General features: G+C 40.5%; 1 pseudogene; it reads left to right on the forward strand.

Annotated features, from left to right (window-relative positions):
* The first annotated feature begins 3,348 nt into the window (after window positions 1-3,348).
* On the forward strand, window positions 3,349-15,913 carry LOC124077226 (transcription factor AP-2 gamma-like; annotated as a pseudogene).
* Window positions 15,914-18,477: the final 2,564 nt, after the last annotated feature.

Genomic DNA, 18,477 nt, shown 5'->3' on the forward strand with positions numbered 1-18,477 from the left:
GGCAATGGAGCCCGATGCCTTTCTCCAAGATATCATGGATAAACACCTGGTCCTTGTTCGTTTTTTGATAATGGAGTACCCTCTATGGTGGTTTGAGAACGACATTCATTAGCCCAATGTCTCCCTCTATGGCATCGTGGGCAAATACCTGGTATTCTACTCCTTTGATACCTAGTTTTGTTAAACCCTCTTCCAATGGGGCAATTCCTTTTAAAATGTCCTGTTTGTTCACAATTGTACCATGTTCTTGGCCTGGCATCTAAAGCCTGTTTTACTGCAGCTGCCACAATTTGCCCTTGTTCATTAATGTCTCTGGCATCTAAAGCCTGTTTTACTGCAGCTGCCATGACTTGCTCTTGTTCATTAATGTCTCTACATAATTTAATATATGTGTTTAAATCTTCATGTTTCCATGGTCTAATGATATCTCTGCACCAACGATTCGCTTGCTCATAAGCCAGGTGTTTTAGTAATGGCATTGCTTGTTCTGTATTCCCAAAAACTCTGGTAGCTGTTTGAATAAGCCTATCTACAAATTCAGCATAAGGTTCATTAGCTCCTTGTATTACCTTAGATAATTGACCTTGTAAACCTCCATGTCCTTGTAAAGTCTTCCATGCCTTAATTGCATCTACAGCAATTTGTGCATATACACCAGGATCATATGCAATTTGTTGCTGCTGATCCTCATAAGGTCCCTTTCCTAACAACATATCTAGATTTCTCTGAGGATAACCAGCTGCTGCATTTCGCCTAGCCGTCTCCTTGCAAAATTCATCATTGGCAACCTTCCATAACAGGTATTGTCCTCCATTTAGCACAGCTTTACACATATTAGCCCAATCTGCTGGCGTCATGTTCAAGTTGTTAATGGATGCGACCATTCTTACAGTGAAGGGTGCTTGAGGACCATAGGTTGTTACAGCCTCTTTTAGCTGCTTCACTGTTTTGAAGTTTAAAACTTGGTAAAATCGCTGCCCTCCTGCCTCAAATACAGGGCATGTTAATATTTGAGATCTTGTCTCAGGATCCCAACTATCAACTGCGCGGGTTGGGGACCTCCCAGCATATGGAGGTGGCCTTGTTAGTTGGACACTTACGTCCTCTGGTCATAGAAAGGTGTTAGTAGCCATCTCCTGTAGAGGTGGTGCTGTTGGTTGGACACTTACACCCTCTGGTGATAGAAAGGTGTTAGTAGCAGTCTCCTGTTGTAACTTTCCCCCTGATGGCTTTTTCTGTTTTACACTTTCTTTCTCTGTCTGACTAACTTGAGAGGCCTTCTCTTCTACTTGAATCTTTTCCTCTGTCTGACTAACTTGAGAGACCTTCTCTTTTACTTGAATCATTATATCTTCTCCTTCCTCTACCATTGTCTGAACTGAAGGCTTTGGACTAAGCAAACAAGATATGAACATCCACAATGGCAATGTGCCAACTGGCAGAGTCCCTGGGCTTTTCTTTTCTATTCTTTTTAAATCTTCACCATGATGGTTCCATTGTGATATATTTAACAACTCCTCCTTAAAAAGCCATGGGCTACATTTTTGTATTGTATCAACGTATGCCCTGACTGCTCTTGATTTTACTGAGATGCCTCCTTCCTCTAACAATTTACTTAACACTCTTTCAGTTTGTTTTTTACTAATTTCTGATCCCATATTTCTACTATAATACAACCCAACAAGATGACGCCAAACAAAGCCGAGACAGAATGAAATAAAAAGGGAACAACAAAAAGTCATTATAGCCTTTCTATCCTCCTGACATGGGCATCCGTCCTTTCTCCCTATCTGTGCCTTAGACATAAATAGTTTTTCCTCAGTTGTGAGCGGTTTTTCTTCTGTCTCACTCATCTCCAGGGACAGGCAACTTAAAACAAAAGTGAAGCAAAATAAAAGAGGAATCTTAAAATGGCTACCCATCCTCTCGCCCTGCCCTCAGGGGCGAGCAGTTTACCTTATCACTTACCCTCAGTCGCTCCCCATGCGAGCCACCAAATGCCGCAGTCTGGCTGGGCACAATCAGGAGCCACTTGTCAAAAGAAACTAACTTTATTTTTAGAACCACACACACCAAACAAAAACAGCCTCTCAGGAAAAACCCTCAGAGCCTCAACTGCCACCACAGGCTTTCCACAAGCCTCTCTCTCCCCCACAAGCTTCTCCCCACCTCCCACAATCCTCCTGCTCTTGAGGCCGATTGGCTGCGTCATGTGGGTGGAGCCAAAAAAGTTCCCCAATGAGCAGCTCCGTGGTCTGAAAGGGCAGGGAAACAGCCCAATGAGCATCACCGCAGAGGAGCCAATCAGCTAGATGTTGTTGGGGCCGCTGTGAGCCAATCATCAGCCGGCAGCTGGAAGTTTGCTGGCAGCTGGAAGTTTGCTGGGGCCCCTTCAGCTGTGGCTCTCAATATCATTCCTTCATGGTGATATCTGAGGAGTGACCACACTTATAGATCCAGGGACTCAATTCAGCAAGTAGGTCTGACTTGGAATCTCCGCACCTGTAATTTTTCTCCAGAATCTTCCTTTTGCTTTATTCCCCAGTCAAAATTGCCCTTCATATTCCAAGAAAAAAAAATTCTGGGTCACTATAGGTAGGACATACACTTTGAATCACTCTTCTAAGAGTGATAATGTTTATTTTCATTCATTGATGTCTTCCTTCCTCTCCATTAAGTTCAAAAAATCACTCATGGAAATTCCCCTGCCCATGACTGGAGGTGCAGACCAAGTCTATTTTTTTGGCCTACATGGGAAGCAAACCCATGATGTTCAAGTAATATGCTTGACCTGAGGAATCTCCATATTGATACCTTGATTTGAAGATTTGTACACTGTCTTCATTGAAGCCTCGTGGAAAGCATTACTTTATATCATATTTGGTGATAGTGTATTAATCCTGCAAGTTCCTGCAAGGTATTACCAGTTTCAAGTATAAATATCCACAGTGTCATCTAATAGCAACACAACTGTAGTGTATAAGTTATGCTTATCTGAGAACACTGATCAACCTTAAATACTTGGTATAAATCACGGGCATGTAGAATGGAGGCTCTGAACAGTCTCCCATATAACATCATGAGCATTTATTAAAAAATTGTTCAGTTGTGTCTTTGTCAAACTCTCTTAAGAGTTTTCTTTCAATAGTCAAGTCATTTAGTGGACATGGATTGTTTGTCCTTATTTGATAAATGCTGTCTATACTCTTTATTGCTAAAGGAACATGTTCAATCTCAAGTAGCGCTATGAGTGCTAAGAGGATCAATATAGTCTATAAAGCCTTGGATAAGAGGGACTAAACTCCTGCTGATATTTTAACTAAGTCAGGCTCTTCCTTCCTCAGTAACATGTTTGTGTTTGCCTGTAGTGAGTCGGATCTGCATCAACCTGGTATGTGTAGGAAGGCACCCTGTGAATGGGAAACCATGCTGCAGTCTGGCTGGGCACAAAATAACTGAGCCGCCACACAGCCTTGTAGGTCAAAACAAGAACTCCTTTATTCTCTGCACTCCCGTGAACACCACACACGCGGCCTTCTCTCGGGACACACCACACACCAACCGGAAATCCCTCCTCCGGTACTTCCTCAACCAATGGGAACTCTCCGGGAATCCCCCGCGAGAACTCTAAAGTAGTGTGAGAACTCCAAAGTAGCAGGCCAAGGTGGACAGCAGGGGTCTAATATACACAGCTTAACATAACCATTATCATCTCAATGGCTTGCTGGGGTCACCTCTCAACCACTCCGTTCTGGCAAAAATGCCATTCGTAATTCGTACTCAGCTATGGCTCTCAGCAAAACCATGCATTGATGTAGGCATCGGGGAAATAGCCTTGGAAATAGGAATCGGTATCTTTATGGGCATTTGAACTTGGAGTTTTTTAAAAAGAACTTTTGACAAACTAGTAAGAAGACCGGTATTCAAGTATGTGAACACATTTCCCAGAAACATGAAGACTAGGATGTGTTTGCATACTTACAGAAAACAATAGTATTTTCTTTCATAAAAGTTCATGTGACTGCTAAGCCCAGAGTGCCAAGTGAGGAGAGATCCAGGTTTGGTGGGGTCTGTAGCTTGTGGAATGGTAGGAGATTCTTTAAGCAAAAGCAAACTAAATGACCATAAGGACCCATTCTCAATGCCCCTGCCAGGCCTGTTAGGGTATTATGAGGAGAACTCAGGCCTCATGGGTCTCAAGGAAAATCTTCTTCTCTGTGTGAGTTGTTTGACAGAGGGGTGGGAGGGAAGGGGGGGTAGCAAGGATGGTGTAATGTGATGGGCATCATTATCAAAAGTACATGTATGAAGACACAAATTGGGTGTCAACCTACTTTATATACAGAGATATGAAAAATTGTGGTATATATGTGTAATAAAAATTGTAATGCATTCTGCTGCCGTGTATTTAAAAAAATAAAATCAATAAAAGATAAGTAAATGTTATGGTGAATTTTCCCTTTAAATCAAAAAGGGAATATAAACTATAACATTCCTAGGTAATTGTGACTCGAAGTGTATGTCCTACCTATAGTGATTCAGAATTTTTTTTCTTGAAATATGAAGGGCACTTTTGACTGGGGAAGAAAGCAATATAATATATACACTTTTGAATATAAAAGTGTAAAATAGCTTAAATGATTTGAAAGTATTGATCTAGGGTTTAGCTGTAGCCTCAGGTTTCTAAATAACAACGATGAATTGAACTTTAGGATATTTCCCTCACTTATTCTTTTTAGAACTTTTGAAGGGTTATTTCAACACACAAAGTTCTTTAGTGTGTCTTGTAAATTTTATACGTTTCTACCTGCCTCTGGGACCCACTGATAATCCAGTTGCCTTAGGCCTGTGCTGTTAGTATTGAATAGCTTCTTAAAAACTGCATTATACATTTCTGTATATTTCTGAAAGGCATAAAACCAAATATAAAATGTTTCTCCAAAATATAGATATGTGTTTTTTCTAGTTTCAATTCTAAAGCATAAAATTATGTGCTTTGAATGTTTTTTCAAATCACTACTTAAGAAAATTCTGTACCACTTTTAAATACTGCCAAAGAGTGTGATAGTGTGACCTCTCAGTCTTCTACAAAGGCATTGTTTAACAGGTGTTACCGCTATTTACCGCTTGCTTCCCCGAATGCTGAGGTATAACACCAGAGAAGCATGCCGAGGCAAGTGTAGAGTGGAAAGTAGAAGCTTTATTAAAGGACAGCAGAAAAGACTTCTCCCTGGAGGAAGAAGGGGACCCAAGAGGTGGAATCCATGGAAGGTGCTTTTTTATATAGTGCTAAGGTCTTCTTTCAGCTTTCCCACATTCATGTCTTTTGTTTCCCTTTATCTTTCAGTGATAGAATGCAGGTGGGAAGGCCCAAAAGGTGGGGGATAGGTGGGCTGGAGGAGTAATCTGGGCAGGAAGGGCCTGGGGCAGCTTTTGATTAGGATTTCCCTGTTTGCTGGGAGCTGTTTCATTAACTGTTCCTTAGAATGGGTTCCCGGCCTTGGGGACATTAACATTTCAATTTCCCCAAGTGTTGCTCTGGTTTCCTGGACTGCATTCTCAATAATGGCCTCCGTTTTATTTATCTTACTCGATATTAGATCCAATTCACCTAACTACACTAACAGGTAAATCTGTAAATCTGGCTTCACTGGTACCCATTATTTCTTAATTATCTAGGATAATACTCCCATAGCTCTCTTACTAGTTTACTATTTCATTATAATTGAAACACTGAAATGTTATCTGCTAAATTGATGAGTGCAGTTTTTCAGATAGGAAAGATAAAGATGTTAGTGTCCTCTAGGACATTAATTAGTTTTTATGTAATCTAGCCATCTCTTTCTCATGTCCTCTCAAAAATGCCTGTAAATTTCTACTTCCTCAAAAATGTACTTTCCCTGGATCATTTGTTGATGAGCTTACAAAACTTTCTGTATTTGCTTAAGAGTCAAACACTTTAATTCTTTTTAAGTGTTTGAAAATGGTGCTATGACATAGGCATTGAACATATCATTGTGTGATCATAAGGCTGCTTAGTTCAGTTGTCCCTTTATACTGTCTGTATATCCTTTCTTGTCCATTAGAAACTTTAATCTTCAATAATGGAATAGGGAGCTAGCTTGGAAAAGAGGTAAAAATATCATTAGATTCAAAATATTGGGTATTTTCAATATATTATAGTGAAAACTAATAGAAGCATAAAACATTTGACTTTCAAAAATTGTTATTATTTGTATTAGTGTATTATAATTATAATAGTGGAATTTATTATGCCATATTCATATATGCATATATCATAATTTGATTAGTCTCATTCATTCCCCAATACCTTTCCTTCTATTCCTTCCCTTCCTCTCCCATCCACATACTCTATTCTACTGATCTCTCTTCTATTATTATTATTTTTTGTTAGTGCATTATAATTGTACATGTCAGTGAGATTCACTTTGATTTATTTATGGAGGGACATAACTAATTTGATAGATTTCATTACCCATGACTTCCCCATGCCCTTGTCTCCTCTCTTCCTGTCTATCCCTTTCTTCTACTCTATTGGTTCCTGTCTGTTTTCATGAGATTTCTTTTTTATTCTTTTTTTCCCCCTCTCTTGCTTCACATAGGAGAGAGAACATTTTACCCTTGGACTGTGTGAATCTGGCTTCACATATTTTATTTAGCATGGTGTGAAAGACCTAAGCAATTTCATTCTGCTTGGGATCTTATTTTGCTCTGAAACTTAACCTCTGACTTATTGTAATCCTAAAGTCAAGAAAAAATCTACAGAAAAGCTCTGTGGAAACAGTTCAGTTCTCGGAAAAGCCGGAAAAGCCGAAGATAGGCCAAGATAACCACATATCTGAAATTCCAGATGGCTTCCACCTAGGTGTGGTGACCAGTATCTAAACTAGAAACCCTACAGTTTGGCACATACTCCCCTTGCGACATCCTCACGGTTTAAACCAATCAGTTTAAATGAATCCCCCTCTTGTAGTGACCAATCCCTCCTACCCAACTTGTTCCCGCCAGTGAATGTGCTAATCATGTTTTAGAATTGTTATTTGATTTTCCCCGAGGTGTGTGATGATTTGCTAGGAGATGCTATGATGTATGTGGGGGTCCCTGCCTTCTCCAAAGAATGTATAAAACTGCTGCAAAACCTGGGCTCGGGACCTCTTAGCATCACCTGTTGCTGTGCGTGCGCGCGGAGGACCGAGCTAGCTTGCAATAAACACATCTTTGCTGCTTATATCGATCTTGGGTCTCTGGTGGTCTTTTGGGGGTCCCGAATTCGAGCATAACAGGTGTTCTTTAGTTCCATCCATTTAACTAACAAATGACATGATTTCATTCTTCTTTATGGCTGAGTAAAAGTCCGTTGTATTCATTTATTCATCAGTTAAGCACTTGGGCTGATTCCACAACTTGAACTAAATCAGTATACTATAGTGATACATGAATACCAATGATTATAGCAGTGCAATTCACAAAACACTTAGCATTTTAATTAGATTAAAATTAGAAATTGCATTCTTATTATATGCTCATTAATATCACAGCAATAAAAAATTTCTTCCAAGATTATAAATCGCAAAGTGGGGGAAAATATATACTATTTCTTATCTGTGCTGTAGCATTCATTAAATTTTTCCTGTATACACTTTAGGATAAGGTATACTTGCACATGTAAGATGTGCATGGAGGCAGGGTCAATTATATCTAACCCATGAAAAAAAAACTTGGATAAAGTTTGGTTTTTGACTAACAAACATAACATTTTTTTTATTTCCTTGGGAGGTTATTATGAATGTGTCTGATATTTAAAATTATGAAACTTTCTAAATATTTTTAGGATGTGGCTTTCAGAAACTGTATTGCTGATTTAGTGGTTTTATTCTCTGGAGAAGGAATTGTAATGCCTCGTGATTTTTGGGACTGGTGGACATTGGACTTTGTTTCCATAGCCCTGGGTGGTTCCCGGAACTTTGGCTGAAGCTTCAGTCTTCTTTGTAATGTCCTATTATTTGGGATATTCAAGACCCAGCAGAAAATTTCTCTAATATGTGAGCAAGCAGTGGAACCACTGATTGGAGTCCTGCAGGTTCAATTTCTTGCCAGAAGACTTAGAGCAGGTGCTGCCTGAAGGACTCAGACTCTGTAAGTCCTTCATTATGTTACCATCTAAATCCTTGGTTTGCCTGAGTGGTTGGTAAAGTTAAATTGAATACAGTGTTTCTAGGATTAGTGAACTGTTGGGCAAAGTGGTGAAATTATCACTGCTGTCAACAGAAATTCAGTAAGGGAGAATTCAAGATAAAAAGGAAGGCTCATAGCTTATTGGTTAGTCCAAGCAGCAAAAACAAAACACCCATGTCAGAGAGAGGGAGGAGCAGAGATTTATTCAGGAAAGCAAGGAATCCATATTCAGGAAGAATGAGGCTGTCAAGGGAGTGAGATGCACCTTTTGGGAACTCAGGCTCTTAGAAAAAAAGCTGGCTTGGGAAGTGACAGCCATTGGAGAAAAACTGACCAGAGAGTGAAGGTATGAGGAAATTTATCACAAGGCTTTGAGTTTAAAGTAGTCTCCCTTTTCTTCCTTTGTCTCCTTTCTACCTATCTTTTATTTATTCTATCTCAATATTATATTATTCAGAGATGCTACCTACTCACTAATCTATAAACTTAATGGAAAAGAAAAGGAAGGATGTACTTCACAAAGAAGAGAGAATGAATCCAAAGAAAATGAAGTGAAAAAAAAAAAAAAACTCTTATCAATAGTATGCAAAACAAATTAATAAAACAGTAAAATTTGATAAGATCTAAATTAGTAGATATTGAACAGCTATCTGAAAATTTCAATTGTTATAAAAATAGGGACTGAGATCACCAGGTGGGGAAGATAAGGAAGGAGAATGTTCTTATTTATGTTCTTCAGGAACACAGTGGATTTTAACCTTAAACATTTATTTAAAAAAAATTGAGATTTGGTTTTGTGTCAAAGAGAAGAATGCTCAGTAGAAAATAAATTGTGCATGCTGTCAATTGTGAGACTTGTTTCCTACTTAGGAAAAAAAGTCATGTTTTGTTTCAATGAGTGCTTGTTAGTTCATTCACTGTTTTATATAAGAATATCTTCCCCTAAACCTGGAAATTGTGTTCATGGTGTAGAATGGGTGGATGAGATCATTCAAGCATGTGATTTTCCTCAGTCTACTTTTTTCCTTTCATTTCTTAGTTGGGTGTGGGTAACTACAGATTGAACCCAGGGATGCTTAACCACTGAGGGATATCCCCAGCCATTTTTATTTTTATTTTTTAGTTTTGAGGCAGAGTTGTTGAGGCCCAGCCTCCCAGAGCTGCTGGGATTACAGCCCTGCACCACCATGCCTGGCCCATAATCCACTTTCTATGGGGCCTGCTGTAGCCAAGGAGGCTCACCTGTGGTGGCTAGGTGACCCCTGAATGTATCCATGGGGTGTATTTAATTCATGCTTCTACAGTCCTACCAGTGTATTTAAGAAGTTTTTACAATCACTATTGCTGGTAAATTATAGAACACACACTCACTTTTTTCTGTGAGCAATTTAAATACTTAGTTAATTCTTATATTTTAAGTTTTCTTGCTTTAGTAATGCTTATAGGGTGTAGATTTAGATTTGGATTTATAAAAGAAAAGTCACTATCCACACATGGTGTTGCTCAGACAAAGGGACATTTCTGTTGGGCCCTCTCAAGGTTCACTGGTACACCCTGATGGAGATTAAATTGGAGACGAGCTATACAAATTTATTAAGGTGGAAAAAGGGAAAACCCAGCAGGGGTGGGGGTGGGGAGAGATCATAGGAGGATTGGATATGCACAGCCAGCAAGGGTGTCTTGTGATGCAGAAGGGGTCTTCCAGGCAACAACCACCTGTGGCCAACTATCTGGGTCAGGTGTTAGAATTCCAATCTCTATTTGCTGTGTTTACAGCCCTCCTAGGCAGAAAAGAGGTGGGGGATATAAAATGGACCCCCCACCCCAATGCACAGCTGCTATTTACTAATGTAGATAGATAATTTTCTTTTGGAAAAGAACCACCTTTCAGAACCACTCCTGTGTTCACAGAGCCTGAAGTTTCTCTGAATTGTCCAATTTAAAATATGACAAAGAAATGTGTCTGGGGTAGGATATTTTACTCTCCTACAGGGTCACTAAATAAAGTTTCTCTAAATTCTTCTCAACTGCGAATGTTCAAATTATCAGATTGTGTGTGTGTGTGTGTGTGTTTTCTAAGACAGTGAAAAAAATTCTCCTGCAGCCTAAGTCTTATCCTGAAAACCCAACACGTTATTATATTTATGGATCCAATGTGACAGTACACTTGTTAAATTTTTGTAAGTTTTTAAAGTCTGTGGTATTTTCAGAAGAAACATTTCTCTAAGTAGAAATGACCATATGAACTTTTTCATATTATTTCTAGGGCTTAAAAAATTGTGCAGCAATTTTCAATTATTCCACAACAATATAACCCCACACCCACCTGGAAAATTTAGACACTCTGGTTCTTATTATGATTTTTTTTTCTTTTTGTTACCAGAGATTGAATCCATAAGAATGAGTGTGTCTTAAGTTTTAAAATCAGAAGCTGAAATATTATTTTATTATTTCAGTCTAAGGTTGTTATTATGGCATGACAAACAACAGGCTATTGATTAAAATGGCTTTTCAATATGGTTTAAATGTTTTATAAATATGAATTTGTTGCATCAGACAGCCTAGGAGGATAGCCCTAGCAATCTGACCTGAATCAGTGTCAATTGTGTATATTTGTGATGTGTTTAGTTTTTCTATAAAACATATCACAACTAAAAATTTTTATTTTGTGGTGCTAGAGATGGAATTCATCCATCACCTTGCTCAGGCTGGATAAGCACTCTACCACTGACCTATGCCCCCAGCCCAATTCTAAAGCTTCTTTTAGACACAACCTTGATTATGTTCATACCTATGAACGAATAAGTGCATTCAAAAGTTGAGATAATTTTGCAGAATCATCCTCATGTATATGAGTGGCTATTATACAGAAAAATAAATTTGCTTTGGCCTAACTACAGTATTTCCTTTTCTCTTATGTTCATTCTTATAAGCTTATTCAAAGAAATTTTTTTAACAGGTGAGATGATAAAGCAATTGTAAAGAACTATAACTTAGGAGAAAAGAAAGCTGAGTACAAATAATAAGCTTTGAAGCATTTCAAGATTTATCTATTTCTTATGGACATTATTTATCAGATTATTTATAAGAATAATATTCAGTTAAGGAAACAGCATATTTTATAATGATGTCATAGAATAAAAATGACATCTGATCCTACCAACTTTTGCTCCAGGCATCATAGTATAAAAGAAAGAACAGTTCATATTGAAAACATCAAGGAGTGAAGATTTCTGAGGGTACCTGAGACTTCACCTTGTGTGTATGTCAATTAGCTGGAAGATACAGAAGTGCAGTACACAGGTAGAGAGATCCTCCTGTGCCAGGGCCTCACAGGAGGTGGGCACTGTGGAAGGTCACTCTGAATGATTCGTGTTCTGAGTCCCTGAGCGGAGAGGCTTTGACCATCACTACATCTCATAGTGACCTGGACGTTGTCCCATCCTGGAAGTTGAGGACTTGTCTTCAGACATAGGTGTGTCACCCTGCAGCCCCTTGGGTCGAATTACACTCACCTGTCCTTTGTAACCCTGCCCCTCTGACCTTTTTTTGGATGGAACTTTCTAAGAATGAAGGTCCCCCCAATAAAAGCCCACTTCCAAACGTGCTCCCTCTCTCTGGCCAGCCTCTCCTGACTTTTCCTCACTCTCCCATTTGGGGAGCTTGAGGCTGAGAGTGGTGGAGCCATCCTGTAGCTTGTTTAAAGGTAAAGTGTATGTCTGTGTTTTATTTGGTGTCCCTGGAAATTCACATGAGCGACCTGAAGTTCAGCTGCCCGCATGGGTCAGGGCAGCAGGGCACTTTGTTTTGATCATATGATTTCACAGGTGACCTCAGGAATCAATTGGAATAGCTGATTCTAAGGCCTTCCAGTTAGGGTTATAAAGAAAATCATTTTTTTAAAAAGTATAGAATTGTTTTTCCCAAGGAAAGATTATACTATAAAAGTTGTTTCTTTTTAAAAATATTATTGTTATTATTATTATTGGTACCATGGATTGAACCCAGGGGCACTTAACCACTGAACCACATCCCCAGCCCTTTTTAAATTTTTTTATTTAGAGACAGGGTTTTCCTTAGTTGCTTAAGGGCTTGTTAAGTTGCTGAAGCTGGCTTTGAACTCATGATCCTCCTGCCTCAGCCTGCTGAGCTGCTGGCATGCACTACTGTGACCAGTCTTTTTTTTTTTCTTTTTCTTTTTAATACTAAGCTTTGGGGAATGAATGAATGTGTTGTTTGGCACTGTGAATGCCTCCCCCTACACTTGTATTTTAAACTGGATGTGGAGGTTACAACTGTCCTCCACAGGATTATTTGTAGGGTCTTAATGTGTGATAACTGACCTCACAGGATTATTTGTAGGGTCTTAATATGTGATAACTCATTTCACTGTAAAGAAAATAATGCAAATGCTTTTCATCCTAACAGCAACCCTGTTGGTTGTGTGATCTCCATTGTATAGATGAGAAGTCTGAGGCTGAGGAACATCCCAAGATTAGTCAACTGGTTCATTCTCCCTGACTTATACCCTGCATACTCTGCTTCTCAAATCTGTGCTTAGTTCTCACCAAACTAAGAGGTGTGGGTGGGTGTGTTTGGGGGCGGGGGAGACACCATAGTGGTGAGAAAAAAAAATATGAGCAGAAGTGACTACAGGGGAGCCATGGGCCATGACTGTCAATGGACATTCATAAAGGAAGGCCTGCTGGGGCTCAGGCTGGGAAGGGGAGCAGGCCCTCATGTTAAACAGTTCATGGGTTAATTCTCACTTGCCCCCACCAATGGGGGAACCCCTTTGCCTACAATACGAATGACTCTGACTGGAGTTTTGTTGCATTGGAGAAATTGCCATGGTAACACTCCAGGTAACAAAGTCTGAACAGAATTCATTGAAATGCCCATAATGCCCCAGTAACATAATGTTCCAGTAACATCCCAACCACTTTGGGGCTTCTTAACCATTTGTGTGTGTGTATGTGTGTGTGTGTGTGTGTGCACGCGCCAAGAACAAATCCATTCTGCAGTTTGCTGAAGCCAATGAGCACCTTCTCAGAGTAATGCTAGTAGATGCAGAACATTTGCAACTGGAATTACAGAGAAAAGCAATTATTAAAGAGCAGTAATGAGGGTACTAGAAATGTTAATATGATAGGCATCCTTGGCTATTAATTAGCATGTAAAAGAACAAAATCTGGCGATGAACTTAATAACTACTGTTATTTTGAAGAAATGAGAGACACAAACAGTATTTCTAACCATGCAGTGATTGCTATAAAAATATCTAATTTATATTGGTTAACCAAATGCACAGGGCATGCTGAACCTGTGTGGCCTGTCATGTTGAGTTTAGTTAGAGGTTAGTGAAAATAAAGATGTAATTGTCTTCTACTCAGGTTTACATAGCCCCTTCCCTTCATTCCCCTGGATTAAGAACCCTGAGCCATGTGAGGCACTCCTTCAAGTCTTATGAACAACCTCCTGGGCTTTCTTTATTTCTTTCTTTTTGAGAGAATTTTTTTAATATTTATTTTTTATTTTATTTTATTTTTTTTTTTTTTAGTTTTCGGTGGACACAACATCTTTTATTTTATTTTTATGTGGTGCTGAGGATCAAACCCAGCACCCCGCTCATGCCAGGCAAGTGTGCTACCACTTGAGCCACATCCCCAGCCCCACCTCCTGGTCTTTCAATTGGGCTTTTAGTGAACCTTTAGCTCAAGTTAGGGAAAATGATACCTTAAAAATATGGAGTCTTCCTGCTTGTAGTTCTTGCAGACTGCATTTAGGTAGTCCCCCTCTTCCCATTTCCCAACAGTTTTTATAATGATCCCCATAAACACTTGCATCATTTTGTAGGATGCATTCTTAGGAGCCAGTATATTTTGTTACCATTTGATATTCTCTCCTACTTTGTATGTATAGCTAGTGTTCCAATATAGCATTAGTTTTTGAATATTGAGCTAATAGCTAAGCGATCATTTAAAAAAAAAAATTCTATCTATACAGTCACATCATCTGCAAGTTCTAACAGTTGCTTTTTCTTCTTTCCAGTTTATATGCTCTTCATTTTAAATTTTCTTGTGTTTACTGATAGGACTTTTGGTACAATGATAAAAGAAGCAGTCGTCTTCCTGATTTTAAAGAAAATCCTTCTAATATGTCCCCATTGAGTCATGTGCTAATACCAATTTTCAGCTGCTATCAAGAGACAACCATGAACTTTTCATGAATTTTACAAGTCAGTGTCAAAATATAGCCATTATTTAAAATTAAATTATGACTCCAACATTTGTAGGCTGATGAGCGAGCAGGGTCTGCACGGTGTTTGCCTCAAGCGGACTTACCCCTGGAGCGCAAGCTCTGACTTATCTGGCTGGGGACCTGAGGTCCTGAGTTGGTGCTTCAGAGCGCCCCGTGGGAACCAAGCGCCCAGACCTTCGCTGCAGGGCTTGTAGCCACGGGAATCCACGCATCCCCCACCTAACCTCCGTTGGGCAGCATCTTTAAAGTTCCGCACTGCTGCTGTCCCACACTGGAGTCCCTTAATACTAGCCGCCACCCTACTTTCCACCCCCCTACCAGCATCTGGTTTACACTCAGTCGGGGGATCCCTATTTGCATGTGAGCGAAGCCTATGCTGCGGCCATCAATCCCCTGCACCAGCCTGTGGCTGCCAGCAATCAGTAGCAGTCCTGGCCTGGCCGCCAGAGCCAGGAGGGGGCCAGCCTGCGTTTGCACCTAGGGTGCCTGGCGGGCCTGCTCCCCCATCTCTCCGGGCTGGAGGGAGGCGCCATGGGCTATAGCCGCTTAGACCTGCTGTTCCCCAGTGCGCACGCCCTGGATGCCACCGGCCTGGCAGAGAACCTGAGGCTCCAGGACATGGCTCACCAGATGGAAAAGGGCAGAACGTCAACTCACACCAGCTTGGGCCTGATCAGACTGTAATCCGCAAAGGTCCCATTTTTCCATGATTAAGAACCCCCTAGGTCTCCCCTGTCAGAAGGAGCTGGTGGGAGCCATGCAGAATCCCATGAAGTCTTCTGCTTGTCTCTCCTCAGCTCCACATCCAAATATAAAGTGACTGTGGCTGAAGTGCAGAGGCGATTGTCACCGCCTGAATGCTTAAATGCCTCTTGCTGGGAGGTGTTTTCAGAAAAGCCAAGTCCAAAAATGGAGGCCAATCGTTGTGGAGAAAAGTTGGACAAGACTGGGCTGAATCTTCTGGCTGGGAGACTTGGAAAGCTGCTCTTGAGACAATCCTGACATCCTTGGAGGAAGGAAAAGCTGTTCACTTGGCTTGGGACTTTGTCTATGTCTGTGAAGTATAGTTTCCTAGTAAGCCAGTGGCCGAATATTTAACCAGGCCTCACCCAGGAGGGTAAACCGAGATTGCAAGGAAGAAGAATAAATACACTGGGGGCAGCTCAGCAAGTGTGGAAAGAATTAATGGACCTCCTCAATCAAGACGGAACACCCAACTGCAGCAACAGGCCCTCCCTGATCTTGGAAAGGTACCTACAGAACCGCCTGTCTCGTTTCAGCCTGATTATCCACCCATGGGTTTGGCAGCCAGGCCATCTGCACTGCTGAGTCTGTGGTGCAGAAGTAGGTCAAAAAAGCCCTGATTGTCATAGACAAATCCTATATGAACCCCGGAGACCAGAGTCCAGCAGATTCTAATAAGACCCTGGAGAAAATGGAGAAGCACAAGAAGTAAAATGGGGGTGAGCAGAGGGCAGGAAGGGAAAAGACTGAGGAATCCGTCTCCACTGGGACAGACTGGGACATGCTCTTGCTAGGGAAGGAGCTTCCAACCTCCCTACCCACCTATCCAAAGGCCTCTGTCACTTCAGGCTTGCAGGATCTTGACCTGCCCTCATGGATCCCTGTGGCTTCTCTAGCTCTGCAGTATCTGTCCTTGAACACAGGATCCAAGGTGACAAGTACTGGTTTTTGTTTTGTTTTTACTTGCTCAGTGTTATTTTTTGGAACCCCATCCCTCCTTCCTCTGACTTCCGGGGCTGACAAGAAGCCATGCTGTTGAAACTTCAGATTGATGATATTTAGGTTAACGATAATTTATTTCCTTCGGTGTTAAGATATGGCTGGTTTTTATGTTCACTAAATTTTTTTTTCAAAAATTAGTCTTTATCTACCTACTTTAGCAATGGTTCCCTCCAGGAGGAGGCAAAGGTACCACGTGCTCTGCAGCCAGGGAGCAGGTGCTGCGTGGGTGCAAACCCCATGCTCAGAGGGGCCTTCTGGTTGTAGGAAACTTGTAGAAACAATGTCTGCTGACGTTTCATTTTTCTTCTCTCTCTCTCTCTCTCTCTCTCTCTCTCTCTCTCTCTCTCTCTCTCTTTTAACTTTGAAAGTTAACTCTTTAAGTGGGTGACTCCTTGGAACGACAGGTTCCTGTAAGGAACTGAAGTTTTATTTGCATATTTATTTCAGATCTTGATTTTTCGAGTAAACTTGAAAAGGGTGACACTAAGCTCTCCTGCTGCCTGTCACCCCCAAGCCCCTGTGGAGGCTCTGTATTTTGAGAAACAGTGTGTTGAGTGTACAGAATATATTTATGCATAATTTAATGGGATCTGTAAATACTGATGCACTTCTTAAAAGTTTTTGAGAAATATGATTTGATTTTAATGTTAAGTTTTAATGGTGGTGGGGTAATTTATAACATGTCTTTAGATTTTATTCATCTGTACACAGGGTATGAAGAATTAAGAGGATACGGGGCTTTGTTCTTGGTTTCGAAGATTCTATTTAATCGGAGCTCTCTGTTCAGAAAGCAATAACTTGGTATCTCATTCCTGTGAGGCTCATTCACTGTAAGGTAAATGTGCGTTACAGTTTGTGTGGGTGAAATGGAGGTTTAGAATTGAACTCTGCCTGTAAATGTTCCCCAATGTGCATGGTACTTGTATAATAAAAGTATTCTGGATAGAATCTGTGGAAAAATAAAAAAGTAAAATTAAATTAGGTAAATGAAACTAAGCCAATCATATTGAAAATATAGGTATCAATTAACAAAACTCACCTCTTTTGCTTCTTTTGTGGTGTCTTGCTATGACCCCTGCTCTTCAGGCTGTTTATGTGTCTTCTATGTGTGTGCGAGATGGAAGTGCTCCATGGTGTGTGATTGCGTGCCTTCCAGTCGTGTCACACTGAGGGCTTTGACTTGGCCATGAGGGGAATAGTTACAATAGGATAATGACAAAGACTGGAAACTAGGGCTTTTATTTTCCTTATTAGCCTGTTGTTAGGCATAGACTAATATGCTTATGACCAAGATGGTGCAAATTCTAACCTCTTAACTAAAAAAGAAAGGAGAGAAGGAAGGAAGAGGAGAAAGGAGAGATTCTCCCAGTGTGCTTACCTGAACGTGTTGCTTTTCTCTGCAGACATTTGTGATGCTCTGCTGGCCTCTGCCTTGCCCCAGGTGTCCTTCAGCAGCTCCTCAGAGCTGTCCAGTAGCCATGGCCTTGGCTTTGCAAGTCCTGATCAGAGAGATGTTGAGTCAGCTGTTGTTAAGAGCCACAAGTCAGAATGATGCCTGGCATATTGCCAGAGGGAATGGTTGAAAGGTGACGCCAGCGAACCATTGAGATGATGATTTGAGTTAAGCTGTATATAATTGCTGTGATGCTGGATTGATGGAGTTGTATACTGACCCTGCGGGAATCTGCCTGGGCACCCGCTACTTTCTCGTGGGGATTCAGGGAGATTGGGCACGCAGAGCTGGTGGAAGGGGTGTGTTCCCGAGTAGTGTGTGTGCAGTGCCAGTGAGAGTTGGGGAATAAAGAATTGCTGTTTGAACCTACAAGGCTTTGTGGTGGCTGGGTTATTTGTGCCCAGCCAGACTGTGGCAAGCTGTTGCTTCTGCTCCTTCCTCAGAGAGAGCTTGCATCTTTATTTCCATTCCTATAGCTCAAAAATTAATTATTTGCATTTTATGAAATTGAAGAAATTGGACTTTTCATGTTATCTTTATTTTTATTATAAATTTATTTTTAGTTTCTTTGTATAAATTTCTTCCTTATTGGTTGCCAGTAAATACTCATAAAGGAAATTAAGTCAGAATGGAATTATTGGGAGCTATTCGTTCTTTCCAGTTATACCAAATCTTTTTAGTTTGACAATAGACTACGAAAAGGTTATTATTCCAGTGAGCTGATCATGAAAAACTGAAATATATAAATAAGTAAATGAGCCAATGTCAGAGCCACTGGGGTTAGTCAGCAGACCGCCACATAGTATCTCTGTGATGGAAAG

Source organism: Marmota monax, unplaced genomic scaffold (genome assembly GCF_021218885.2).
Source record: "Marmota monax isolate L192 unplaced genomic scaffold, Marmota_monax_Labrador192_F-V1.1 WCK01_AAM20220418_F8-fsc00293, whole genome shotgun sequence".
NCBI classification, from domain to species: Eukaryota; Metazoa; Chordata; class Mammalia; order Rodentia; family Sciuridae; genus Marmota; species Marmota monax.